The sequence below is a fragment of the Ammospiza caudacuta genome, chromosome 8, assembly GCF_027887145.1.
Source record: "Ammospiza caudacuta isolate bAmmCau1 chromosome 8, bAmmCau1.pri, whole genome shotgun sequence".
Lineage (NCBI taxonomy): Eukaryota > Metazoa > Chordata > Aves > Passeriformes > Passerellidae > Ammospiza > Ammospiza caudacuta.
The window spans coordinates 3,130,440-3,142,488 of NC_080600.1; positions in this window are offsets into that span (position 1 = coordinate 3,130,440).

Here is a 12,049-nt window from a genome sequence, read left to right on the forward strand (position 1 = left end):
CTTCTTTCGGCAGAAGCGGCGCTAAGAGAGCACTGTGAGCGGTACAATCGTCTTTGCGCGAAGAAGCCGCTTCTTCGGCTCCGGGAGCCGGAGAGAGCGGCAGCATCGGAAAGGTGAAGAAGGAAGCTGTACAACACTGGCATTGTGTGCGCAGCTTGCCAACTGATAGAAAACAGTACCTTACAACTTTACTGACGTTTCCAATCACATGAATCTTCGATTGGAAGCTGTTTTGGACAACTTTTCTTTCCTTCATGCCAAACACTTGGCAGACCTCTGTGCAACGTCCAGAACACGATGGGAGATGTTTTCTGTGCTCCCGCAGGTTTTCCTTGCCAGACAGAGTGGAAAAGCTTTCTGCTAGGATGTAGACCACAAAAGACGCTAAAGACGAAGATAGGATGCTCTCCGGAGCTAAGAGCCGCTCCCGGGCTTCTTTCGGCAGAAGCGGCGCTAAGAGAGCACTGTGAGCGGTACAATCGTCTTTGCGCGAAGAAGCCGCTTCTTCGGCTCCGGGAGCCGGAGAGAGCGGCAGCATCGCAAAGGTGAAGAAGGAAGCTGTACAACACTGGGATTGTGTGCGCAGCTTGCCAACTGATAGAAAACAGTACCTTACACTTTCCTGACGTTTCCAATCACATGAATCTTCGATTGGAAGCTGTTTTGGACAACTTTTCTTTCCTTCATGCCAAACACTTGGCAGACCTCCGTGCAACGTCCAGAACACGATGGGAGATGTTTTCTGTGCTCCCGCAGGTTTTCCTTGCCAGACAGAGTGGAAAAGCTTTCTGCTAGGATGTAGACCACAAAAGACGCTAAAGACAAAGGTACGATGCTCTCCGGAGCTAAGAGCCGCTCCCGGGCTTCTTTCGGCAGAAGCGGCGCTAAGAGAGCACTGTGAGCGGTACAATCGTCTTTGCGCGAAGAAGCCGCTTCTTCGGCTCCGGGAGCCGGACAGAGCGGCAGCATCGCAAAGGTGAAGAAGGAAGCTGTACAACACTGGCATTGTGTGCGCAGCTTGCCAACTGATAGAAAACAGTACCTTACACTTTCCTGACGTTTCCAATCACACGAATCTTCGATTGGAAGCTGTTTTGGACAACTTTTCTTTCCTTCATGCCAAACACTTGGCAGACCTCCGTGCAACGTCCAGAACACGATGGGAGATGTTTTCTGTGCTCCCGCAGGTTTTCCTTGCCAGACAGAGTGGAAAAGCTTTCTGCTAGGATGTAGACCACAAAAGACGCTAAAGACGAAGGTACGATGCTCTCCGGAGCTAAGAGCCGCTCCCGGGCTTCTTTCGGCAGAAGCGGCGCTAAGAGAGCACTGTGAGCGGTACAATCGTCTTTGCGCGAAGAAGCCGCTTCTTCGGCTCCGGGAGCCGGACAGAGCGGCAGCATCGCAAAGGTGAAGAAGGAAGCTGTACAACACTGGGATTGTGTGCGCAGCTTGCCAACTGATAGAAAACAGTACCTTACACTTTCCTGACGTTTCCAATCACACGAATCTTCGATTGGAAGCTGTTTTGGACAACTTTTCTTTCCTTCATGCCAAACACTTGGCAGACCTCCGTGCAACGTCCAGAACACGATGGGAGATGTTTTCTGTGCTCCCGCAGGTTTTCCTTGCCAGACAGAGTGGAAAAGATTTCTGCTAGGATGTAGACCACAAAAGACGCTAAAGACGAAGGTACGATGCTCTCCGGAGCTAAGAGCCGCTCCCGGGCTTCTTTCGGCAGAAGCGGCGCTAAGAGAGCACTGTGAGCGGTACAATCGTCTTTGCGCGAAGAAGCCGCTTCTTCGGCTCCGGGAGCCGGAGAGATTGGCAGCATCGCAAAGGTGAAGAAGGAAGCTGTACAACACTGGGATTGTGTGCGCAGCTTGCCAACTGATAGAAAACAGTACCTTACACTTTCCTGACGTTTCCAATCACACGAATCTTCGATTGGAAGCTGTTTTGGACAACTTTTCTTTCCTTCATGCCAAACACTTGGCAGACCTCCGTGCAACCTCCAGAAGACGATGGGAGATGTTTTCTGTGCTCCCGCAGGTTTTCCTTGCCAGACAGAGTGGAAAAGCTTTCTGCTAGGATGTAGACCACAAAAGACGCTAAAGACGCAGGGACGATGCTCTCCGGAGCTAAGAGCCGCTCCCGGGCTTCTTTCGGCAGAAGCGGCGCTAAGAGAGCACTGTGAGCGGTACAATCGTCTTTGCGCGGAGAAGCCGCTTCTTCGGCTCCGGGAGCCGGAGAGAGCGGCAGCATCGCAAAGGTGAAGAAGGAAGCTGTACAACACTGGGATTGTGTGCGCAGCTTGCCAACTGATAGAAAACAGTACCTTACACTTTCCTGACGTTTCCAATCACACGAATCTTCGATTGGAAGCTGTTTTGGACAACTTTTCTTTCCTTCATGCCAAACACTTGGCAGACCTCCGTGCAACGTCCAGAAGACGATGGGAGATGTTTTCTGTGCTCCCGCAGGTTTTCCTTGCCAGACAGAGTGGAAAAGCTTTCTGCTAGGATGTAGACCACAAAAGACGCTAAAGACGAAGGTACGATGCTCTCCGGAGCTAAGAGCCGCTCCCGGGCTTCTTTCGGCAGAAGCGGCGCTAAGAGAGCACTGTGAGCGGTACAATCGTCTTTGCGCGAAGAAGCCGTTTCTTCGGCTCCAGGAGCCGGAGAGAGCGGCAGCATCGGAAAGGTGAAGAAGGAAGCTGTACAACACTGGGATTGTGTGCGCAGCTTGCCAACTGATAGAAAACAGTACCTTACACTTTCCTGACGTTTCCAATCACATGAATCTTCGATTGGAAGCTGTTTTGGACAACTTTTCTTTCCTTCATGCCAAACACTTGGCAGACCTCTCTGCAACGTCCAGAACACGATGGGAGATGTTTTCTGTGCTCCCGCAGGTTTTCCTTGCCAGACAGAGTGGAAAAGCTTTCTGCTAGGATGTAGACCACAAAAGACACTAAAGACGAAGGTACGATGCTCTCCGGAGCTAAGAGCCGCTGCCGGGCTTCTTTCGGCAGAAGCGGCGCTAAGAGAGCACTGTGAGCGGTACAATCGTCTTTGCGCGAAGAAGCCGCTTCTTCGGCTCCGGGAGCCGGAGAGAGCGGCAGCATCGGAAAGGTGAAGAAGGAAGCTGTACAACACTGGGATTGTGTGCGCAGCTTGCCAACTGATAGAAAACAGTACCTTACACTTTCCTGACGTTTCCAATCACACGAATCTTCGATTGGAAGCTGTTTTGGACAACTTTTCTTTCCTTCATGCCAAACACTTGGCAGACCTCCGTGCAACGTCCAGAACACGATGGGAGATGTTTTCTGTGCTCCCGCAGGTTTTCCTTGCCAGACAGAGTGGAAAAGCTTTCTGCTAGGATGTAGACCACAAAAGACGCTAAAGACGAAGGTACGATGCTCTCCGGAGCTAAGAGCCGCTCCCGGGCTTCTTTCGGCAGAAGCGGCGCTAAGAGAGCACTGTGAGCGGTACAATCGTCTTTGCGCGAAGAAGCCGCTTCTTCGGCTCCGGGAGCCGGAGAGAGCGGCAGCATCGGAAAGGTGAAGAAGGAAGCTGTACAACACTGGGATTGTGTGCGCAGCTTGCCAACTGATAGAAAACAGTACCTTACACTTTCCTGACGTTTCCAATCACACGAATCTTCGATTGGAAGCTGTTTTGGACAACTTTTCTTTCCTTCATGCCAGACACTTGGCAGACCTCCGTGCAACGTCCAGAACACGATGGGAGATGTTTTCTGTGCTCCCGCAGGTTTTCCTTGCCAGACAGAGTGGAAAAGCTTTCTGCTAGGATGTAGACCACAAAAGACGCTAAAGACGAAGGTACGATGCTCTCCGGAGAAAAGAGCCGCTCCCGGGCTTCTTTCGGCAGAAGCGGCGCTAAGAGAGCACTGTGAGCGGTACAATCGTCTTTGCGCGAAGAAGCCGCTTCTTCGGCTCCGGGAGCCGGAGAGAGCGGCAGCATCGCAAAGGTGAAGAAGGAAGCTGTACAACACTGGGATTGTGTGCGCAGCTTGCCAACTGATAGAAAACAGTACCTTACACTTTCCTGACGTTTCCAATCACACGAATCTTCGATTGGAAGCTGTTTTGGACAACTTTTCTTTCCTTCATGCCAAACACTTGGCAGACCTCTGTGCAACGTCCAGAACACGATGGGAGATGTTTTCTGTGCTCCCGCAGGTTTTCCTTGCCAGACAGAGTGGAAAAGCTTTCTGCTAGGATGTAGACAACAAAAGACACTAAAGACGAAGGTACGATGCTCTCCGGAGCTAAGAGCCGCTCCCGGGCTTCTTTCGGCAGAAGCGGCGCTAAGAGAGCACTGTGAGCGGTACAATCGTCTTTGCGCGAAGAAGCCGCTTCTTCGGCTCCGGGAGCCGGAGAGAGCGGCAGCATCGCAAAGGTGAAGAAGGAAGCTGTACAACACTGGGATTGTGTGCGCAGCTTGCCAACTGATAGAAAACAGTACCTTACACTTTCCTGACGTTTCCAATCACACGAATCTTCGATTGGAAGCTGTTTTGGACAACTTTTCTTTCCTTCATGCCAAACACTTGGCAGACCTCCGTGCAACGTCCAGAACACGATGGGAGATGTTTTCTGTGCTCCCGCAGGTTTTCCTTGCCAGACAGAGTGGAAAAGCTTTCTGCTAGGATGTAGACCACAAAAGACGCTAAAGACGAAGGTACGATGCTCTCCGGAGCTAAGAGCCGCTCCCGGGCTTCTTTCGGCAGAAGCGGCGCTAAGAGAGCACTGTGAGCGGTACAATCGTCTTTGCGCGAAGAAGCCGCTTCTTCGGCTCCGGGAGCCGGAGAGAGCGGCAGCATCGGAAAGGTGAAGAAGGAAGCTGTACAACACTGGCATTGTGTGCGCAGCTTGCCAACTGATAGAAAACAGTACCTTACACTTTCCTGACGTTTCCAATCACATGAATCTTCGATTGGAAGCTGTTTTGGACAACTTTTCTCTCCTTCATGCCAAACACTTGGCAGACCTCCGTGCAACGTCCAGAAGACGATGGGAGATGTTTTCTGTGCTCCCGCAGGTTTTCCTTGCCAGACAGAGTGGAAAAGCTTTCTGCTAGGATGTAGACCACAAAAGACGCTAAAGACGCAGGGACGATGCTCTCCGGAGCTAAGAGCCGCTCCCGGGCTTCTTTCGGCAGAAGCGGCGCTAAGAGAGCACTGTGAGCGGTACAATCGTCTTTGCGCGAAGAAGCCGCTTCTTCGGCTCCGGGAGCCGGAGAGAGCGGCAGCATCGGAAAGGTGAAGAAGGAAGCTGTACAACACTGGGATTGTGTGCGCAGCTTGCCAACTGATAGAAAACAGTACCTTACACTTTCCTGACGTTTCCAATCACACGAATCTTCGATTGGAAGCTGTTTTGGACAACTTTTCTTTCCTTCATGCCAAACACTTGGCAGACCTCTGTGCAACGTCCAGAACACGATGGGAGATGTTTTCTGTGCTCCCGCAGGTTTTCCTTGCCAGACAGAGTGGAAAAGCTTTCTGCTAGGATGTAGACAACAAAAGACACTAAAGACGAAGGTACGATGCTCTCCGGAGCTAAGAGCCGCTCCCGGGCTTCTTTCGGCAGAAGCGGCGCTAAGAGAGCACTGTGAGCGGTACAATCGTCTTTGCGCGAAGAAGCCGCTTCTTCGGCTCCGGGAGCCGGAGAGAGCGGCAGCATCGCAAAGGTGAAGAAGGAAGCTGTACAACACTGGGATTGTGTGCGCAGCTTGCCAACTGATAGAAAACAGTACCTTACACTTTCCTGACGTTTCCAATCACATGAATCTTCGATTGGAAGCTGTTTTGGACTACTTTTCTTTCCTTCATGCCAAACACTTGGCAGACCTCCGTGCAACGTCCAGAACACGATGGGAGATGTTTTCTGTGCTCCCGCAGGTTTTCCTTGCCAGACAGAGTGGAAAAGATTTCTGCTAGGATGTAGACCACAAAAGACGCTAAAGACGCAGGGACGATGCTCTCCGGAGCTAAGAGCCGCTCCCGGGCTTCTTTCGGCAGAAGCGGCGCTAAGAGAGCACTGTGAGCGGTACAATCGTCTTTGCGCGAAGAAGCCGCTTCTTCGGCTCCGGGAGCCGGAGAGAGCGGCAGCATCGCAAAGGTGAAGAAGGAAGCTGTACAACACTGGGATTGTGTGCGCAGCTTGCCAACTGATAGAAAACAGTACCTTACAACTTTCCTGACGTTTCCAATCACACGAATCTTCGATTGGAAGCTGTTTTGGACAACTTTTCTTTCCTTCATGCCAAACACTTGGCAGACCTCCGTGCAACGTCCAGAAGACGATGGGAGATGTTTTCTGTGCTCCCGCAGGTTTTCCTTGCCAGACAGAGTGGAAAAGCTTTCTGCTAGGATGTAGACAACAAAAGACACTAAAGACGAAGGTACGATGCTCTCCGGAGCTAAGAGCCGCTCCCGGGCTTCTTTCGGCAGAAGCGGCGCTAAGAGAGCACTGTGAGCGGTACAATCGTCTTTGCGCGAAGAAGCCGCTTCTTCGGCTCCGGGAGCCGGAGAGAGCGGCAGCATCGCAAAGGTGAAGAAGGAAGCTGTACAACACTGGGATTGTGTGCGCAGCTTGCCAACTGATAGAAAACAGTACCTTACACTTTCCTGACGTTTCCAATCACATGAATCTTCGATTGGAAGCTGTTTTGGACAACTTTTCTTTCCTTCATGCCAAACACTTGGCAGACCTCCGTGCAACGTCCAGAACACGATGGGAGATGTTTTCTGTGCTCCCGCAGGTTTTCCTTGCCAGACAGAGTGGAAAAGATTTCTGCTAGGATGTAGACCACAAAAGACGCTAAAGACGAAGGTACGATGCTCTCCGGAGCTAAGAGCCGCTCCCGGGCTTCTTTCGGCAGAAGCGGCGCTAAGAGAGCACTGTGAGCGGTACAATCGTCTTTGCGCGAAGAAGCCGCTTCTTCGGCTCTGGGAGCCGGAGAGAGCGGCAGCATCGGAAAGGTGAAGAAGGAAGCTGTACAACACTGGGATTGTGTGCGCAGCTTGCCAACTGATAGAAAACAGTACCTTACACTTTCCTGACGTTTCCAATCACACGAATCTTCGATTGGAAGCTGTTTTGGACAACTTTTCTTTCCTTCATGCCAAACACTTGGCAGACCTCCGTGCAACGTCCAGAACACGATGGGAGATGTTTTCTGTGCTCCCGCAGGTTTTCCTTGCCAGACAGAGTGGAAAAGCTTTCTGCTAGGATGTAGACCACAAAAGACGCTAAAGACGAAGGTACGATGCTCTCCGGAGCTAAGAGCCGCTCCCGGGCTTCTTTCGGCAGAAGCGGCGCTAAGAGAGCACTGTGAGCGGTACAATCGTCTTTGCGCGAAGAAGCCGCTTCTTCGGCTCCGGGAGCCGGAGAGAGCGGCAGCATCGCAAAGGTGAAGAAGGAAGCTGTACAACACTGGCATTGTGTGCGCAGCTTGCCAACTGATAGAAAACAGTACCTTACACTTTCCTGACGTTTCCAATCACATGAATCTTCGATTGGAAGCTGTTTTGGACAACTTTTCTCTCCTTCATGCCAAACACTTGGCAGACCTCCGTGCAACGTCCAGAACACGATGGGAGATGTTTTCTGTGCTCCCGCAGGTTTTCCTTGCCAGACAGAGTGGAAAAGCTTTCTGCTAGGATGTAGACCACAAAAGACGCTAAAGACGCAGGGACGATGCTCTCCGGAGCTAAGAGCCGCTCCCGGGCTTCTTTCGGCAGAAGCGGCGCTAAGAGAGCACTGTGAGCGGTACAATCGTCTTTGCGCGAAGAAGCCGCTTCTTCGGCTCCGGGAGCCGGAGAGAGCGGCAGCATCGCAAAGGTGAAGAAGGAAGCTGTACAACACTGGGATTGTGTGCGCAGCTTGCCAACTGATAGAAAACAGTACCTTACACTTTCCTGACGTTTCCAATCACACGAATCTTCGATTGGAAGCTGTTTTGGACAACTTTTCTTTCCTTCATGCCAAACACTTGGCAGACCTCCGTGCAACGTCCAGAAGACGATGGGAGATGTTTTCTGTGCTCCCGCAGGTTTTCCTTGCCAGACAGAGTGGAAAAGCTTTCTGCTAGGATGTAGACCACAAAAGACGCTAAAGACGAAGGTACGATGCTCTCCGGAGCTAAGAGCCGCTCCCGGGCTTCTTTCGGCAGAAGCGGCGCTAAGAGAGCACTGTGAGCGGTACAATCGTCTTTGCGCGAAGAAGCCGCTTCTTCGGCTCCGGGAGCCGGACAGAGCGGCAGCATCGCAAAGGTGAAGAAGGAAGCTGTACAACACTGGGATTGTGTGCGCAGCTTGCCAACTGATAGAAAACAGTACCTTACACTTTCCTGACGTTTCCAATCACACGAATCTTCGATTGGAAGCTGTTTTGGACAACTTTTCTTTCCTTCATGCCAAACACTTGGCAGACCTCCGTGCAACGTCCAGAACACGATGGGAGATGTTTTCTGTGCTCCCGCAGGTTTTCCTTGCCAGACAGAGTGGAAAAGATTTCTGCTAGGATGTAGACCACAAAAGACGCTAAAGACGAAGGTACGATGCTCTCCGGAGCTAAGAGCCGCTCCCGGGCTTCTTTCGGCAGAAGCGGCGCTAAGAGAGCACTGTGAGCGGTACAATCGTCTTTGCGCGAAGAAGCCGCTTCTTCGGCTCCGGGAGCCGGAGAGATTGGCAGCATCGCAAAGGTGAAGAAGGAAGCTGTACAACACTGGGATTGTGTGCGCAGCTTGCCAACTGATAGAAAACAGTACCTTACACTTTCCTGACGTTTCCAATCACACGAATCTTCGATTGGAAGCTGTTTTGGACAACTTTTCTTTCCTTCATGCCAAACACTTGGCAGACCTCCGTGCAACCTCCAGAAGACGATGGGAGATGTTTTCTGTGCTCCCGCAGGTTTTCCTTGCCAGACAGAGTGGAAAAGCTTTCTGCTAGGATGTAGACCACAAAAGACGCTAAAGACGCAGGGACGATGCTCTCCGGAGCTAAGAGCCGCTCCCGGGCTTCTTTCGGCAGAAGCGGCGCTAAGAGAGCACTGTGAGCGGTACAATCGTCTTTGCGCGGAGAAGCCGCTTCTTCGGCTCCGGGAGCCGGAGAGAGCGGCAGCATCGCAAAGGTGAAGAAGGAAGCTGTACAACACTGGGATTGTGTGCGCAGCTTGCCAACTGATAGAAAACAGTACCTTACACTTTCCTGACGTTTCCAATCACACGAATCTTCGATTGGAAGCTGTTTTGGACAACTTTTCTTTCCTTCATGCCAAACACTTGGCAGACCTCCGTGCAACGTCCAGAAGACGATGGGAGATGTTTTCTGTGCTCCCGCAGGTTTTCCTTGCCAGACAGAGTGGAAAAGCTTTCTGCTAGGATGTAGACCACAAAAGACGCTAAAGACGAAGGTACGATGCTCTCCGGAGCTAAGAGCCGCTCCCGGGCTTCTTTCGGCAGAAGCGGCGCTAAGAGAGCACTGTGAGCGGTACAATCGTCTTTGCGCGAAGAAGCCGTTTCTTCGGCTCCAGGAGCCGGAGAGAGCGGCAGCATCGGAAAGGTGAAGAAGGAAGCTGTACAACACTGGGATTGTGTGCGCAGCTTGCCAACTGATAGAAAACAGTACCTTACACTTTCCTGACGTTTCCAATCACATGAATCTTCGATTGGAAGCTGTTTTGGACAACTTTTCTTTCCTTCATGCCAAACACTTGGCAGACCTCTGTGCAACGTCCAGAACACGATGGGAGATGTTTTCTGTGCTCCCGCAGGTTTTCCTTGCCAGACAGAGTGGAAAAGCTTTCTGCTAGGATGTAGACCACAAAAGACACTAAAGACGAAGGTACGATGCTCTCCGGAGCTAAGAGCCGCTGCCGGGCTTCTTTCGGCAGAAGCGGCGCTAAGAGAGCACTGTGAGCGGTACAATCGTCTTTGCGCGAAGAAGCCGCTTCTTCGGCTCCGGGAGCCGGAGAGAGCGGCAGCATCGGAAAGGTGAAGAAGGAAGCTGTACAACACTGGGATTGTGTGCGCAGCTTGCCAACTGATAGAAAACAGTACCTTACACTTTCCTGACGTTTCCAATCACACGAATCTTCGATTGGAAGCTGTTTTGGACAACTTTTCTTTCCTTCATGCCAAACACTTGGCAGACCTCCGTGCAACGTCCAGAACACGATGGGAGATGTTTTCTGTGCTCCCGCAGGTTTTCCTTGCCAGACAGAGTGGAAAAGCTTTCTGCTAGGATGTAGACCACAAAAGACGCTAAAGACGAAGGTACGATGCTCTCCGGAGCTAAGAGCCGCTCCCGGGCTTCTTTCGGCAGAAGCGGCGCTAAGAGAGCACTGTGAGCGGTACAATCGTCTTTGCGCGAAGAAGCCGCTTCTTCGGCTCCGGGAGCCGGAGAGAGCGGCAGCATCGGAAAGGTGAAGAAGGAAGCTGTACAACACTGGGATTGTGTGCGCAGCTTGCCAACTGATAGAAAACAGTACCTTACACTTTCCTGACGTTTCCAATCACACGAATCTTCGATTGGAAGCTGTTTTGGACAACTTTTCTTTCCTTCATGCCAGACACTTGGCAGACCTCCGTGCAACGTCCAGAACACGATGGGAGATGTTTTCTGTGCTCCCGCAGGTTTTCCTTGCCAGACAGAGTGGAAAAGCTTTCTGCTAGGATGTAGACCACAAAAGACGCTAAAGACGAAGGTACGATGCTCTCCGGAGAAAAGAGCCGCTCCCGGGCTTCTTTCGGCAGAAGCGGCGCTAAGAGAGCACTGTGAGCGGTACAATCGTCTTTGCGCGAAGAAGCCGCTTCTTCGGCTCCGGGAGCCGGAGAGAGCGGCAGCATCGCAAAGGTGAAGAAGGAAGCTGTACAACACTGGGATTGTGTGCGCAGCTTGCCAACTGATAGAAAACAGTACCTTACACTTTCCTGACGTTTCCAATCACACGAATCTTCGATTGGAAGCTGTTTTGGACAACTTTTCTTTCCTTCATGCCAAACACTTGGCAGACCTCTGTGCAACGTCCAGAACACGATGGGAGATGTTTTCTGTGCTCCCGCAGGTTTTCCTTGCCAGACAGAGTGGAAAAGCTTTCTGCTAGGATGTAGACAACAAAAGACACTAAAGACGAAGGTACGATGCTCTCCGGAGCTAAGAGCCGCTCCCGGGCTTCTTTCGGCAGAAGCGGCGCTAAGAGAGCACTGTGAGCGGTACAATCGTCTTTGCGCGAAGAAGCCGCTTCTTCGGCTCCGGGAGCCGGAGAGAGCGGCAGCATCGCAAAGGTGAAGAAGGAAGCTGTACAACACTGGGATTGTGTGCGCAGCTTGCCAACTGATAGAAAACAGTACCTTACACTTTCCTGACGTTTCCAATCACACGAATCTTCGATTGGAAGCTGTTTTGGACAACTTTTCTTTCCTTCATGCCAAACACTTGGCAGACCTCCGTGCAACGTCCAGAACACGATGGGAGATGTTTTCTGTGCTCCCGCAGGTTTTCCTTGCCAGACAGAGTGGAAAAGCTTTCTGCTAGGATGTAGACCACAAAAGACGCTAAAGACGAAGGTACGATGCTCTCCGGAGCTAAGAGCCGCTCCCGGGCTTCTTTCGGCAGAAGCGGCGCTAAGAGAGCACTGTGAGCGGTACAATCGTCTTTGCGCGAAGAAGCCGCTTCTTCGGCTCCGGGAGCCGGAGAGAGCGGCAGCATCGGAAAGGTGAAGAAGGAAGCTGTACAACACTGGCATTGTGTGCGCAGCTTGCCAACTGATAGAAAACAGTACCTTACACTTTCCTGACGTTTCCAATCACATGAATCTTCGATTGGAAGCTGTTTTGGACAACTTTTCTCTCCTTCATGCCAAACACTTGGCAGACCTCCGTGCAACGTCCAGAAGACGATGGGAGATGTTTTCTGTGCTCCCGCAGGTTTTCCTTGCCAGACAGAGTGGAAAAGCTTTCTGCTAGGATGTAGACCACAAAAGACGCTAAAGACGCAGGGACGATGCTCTCCG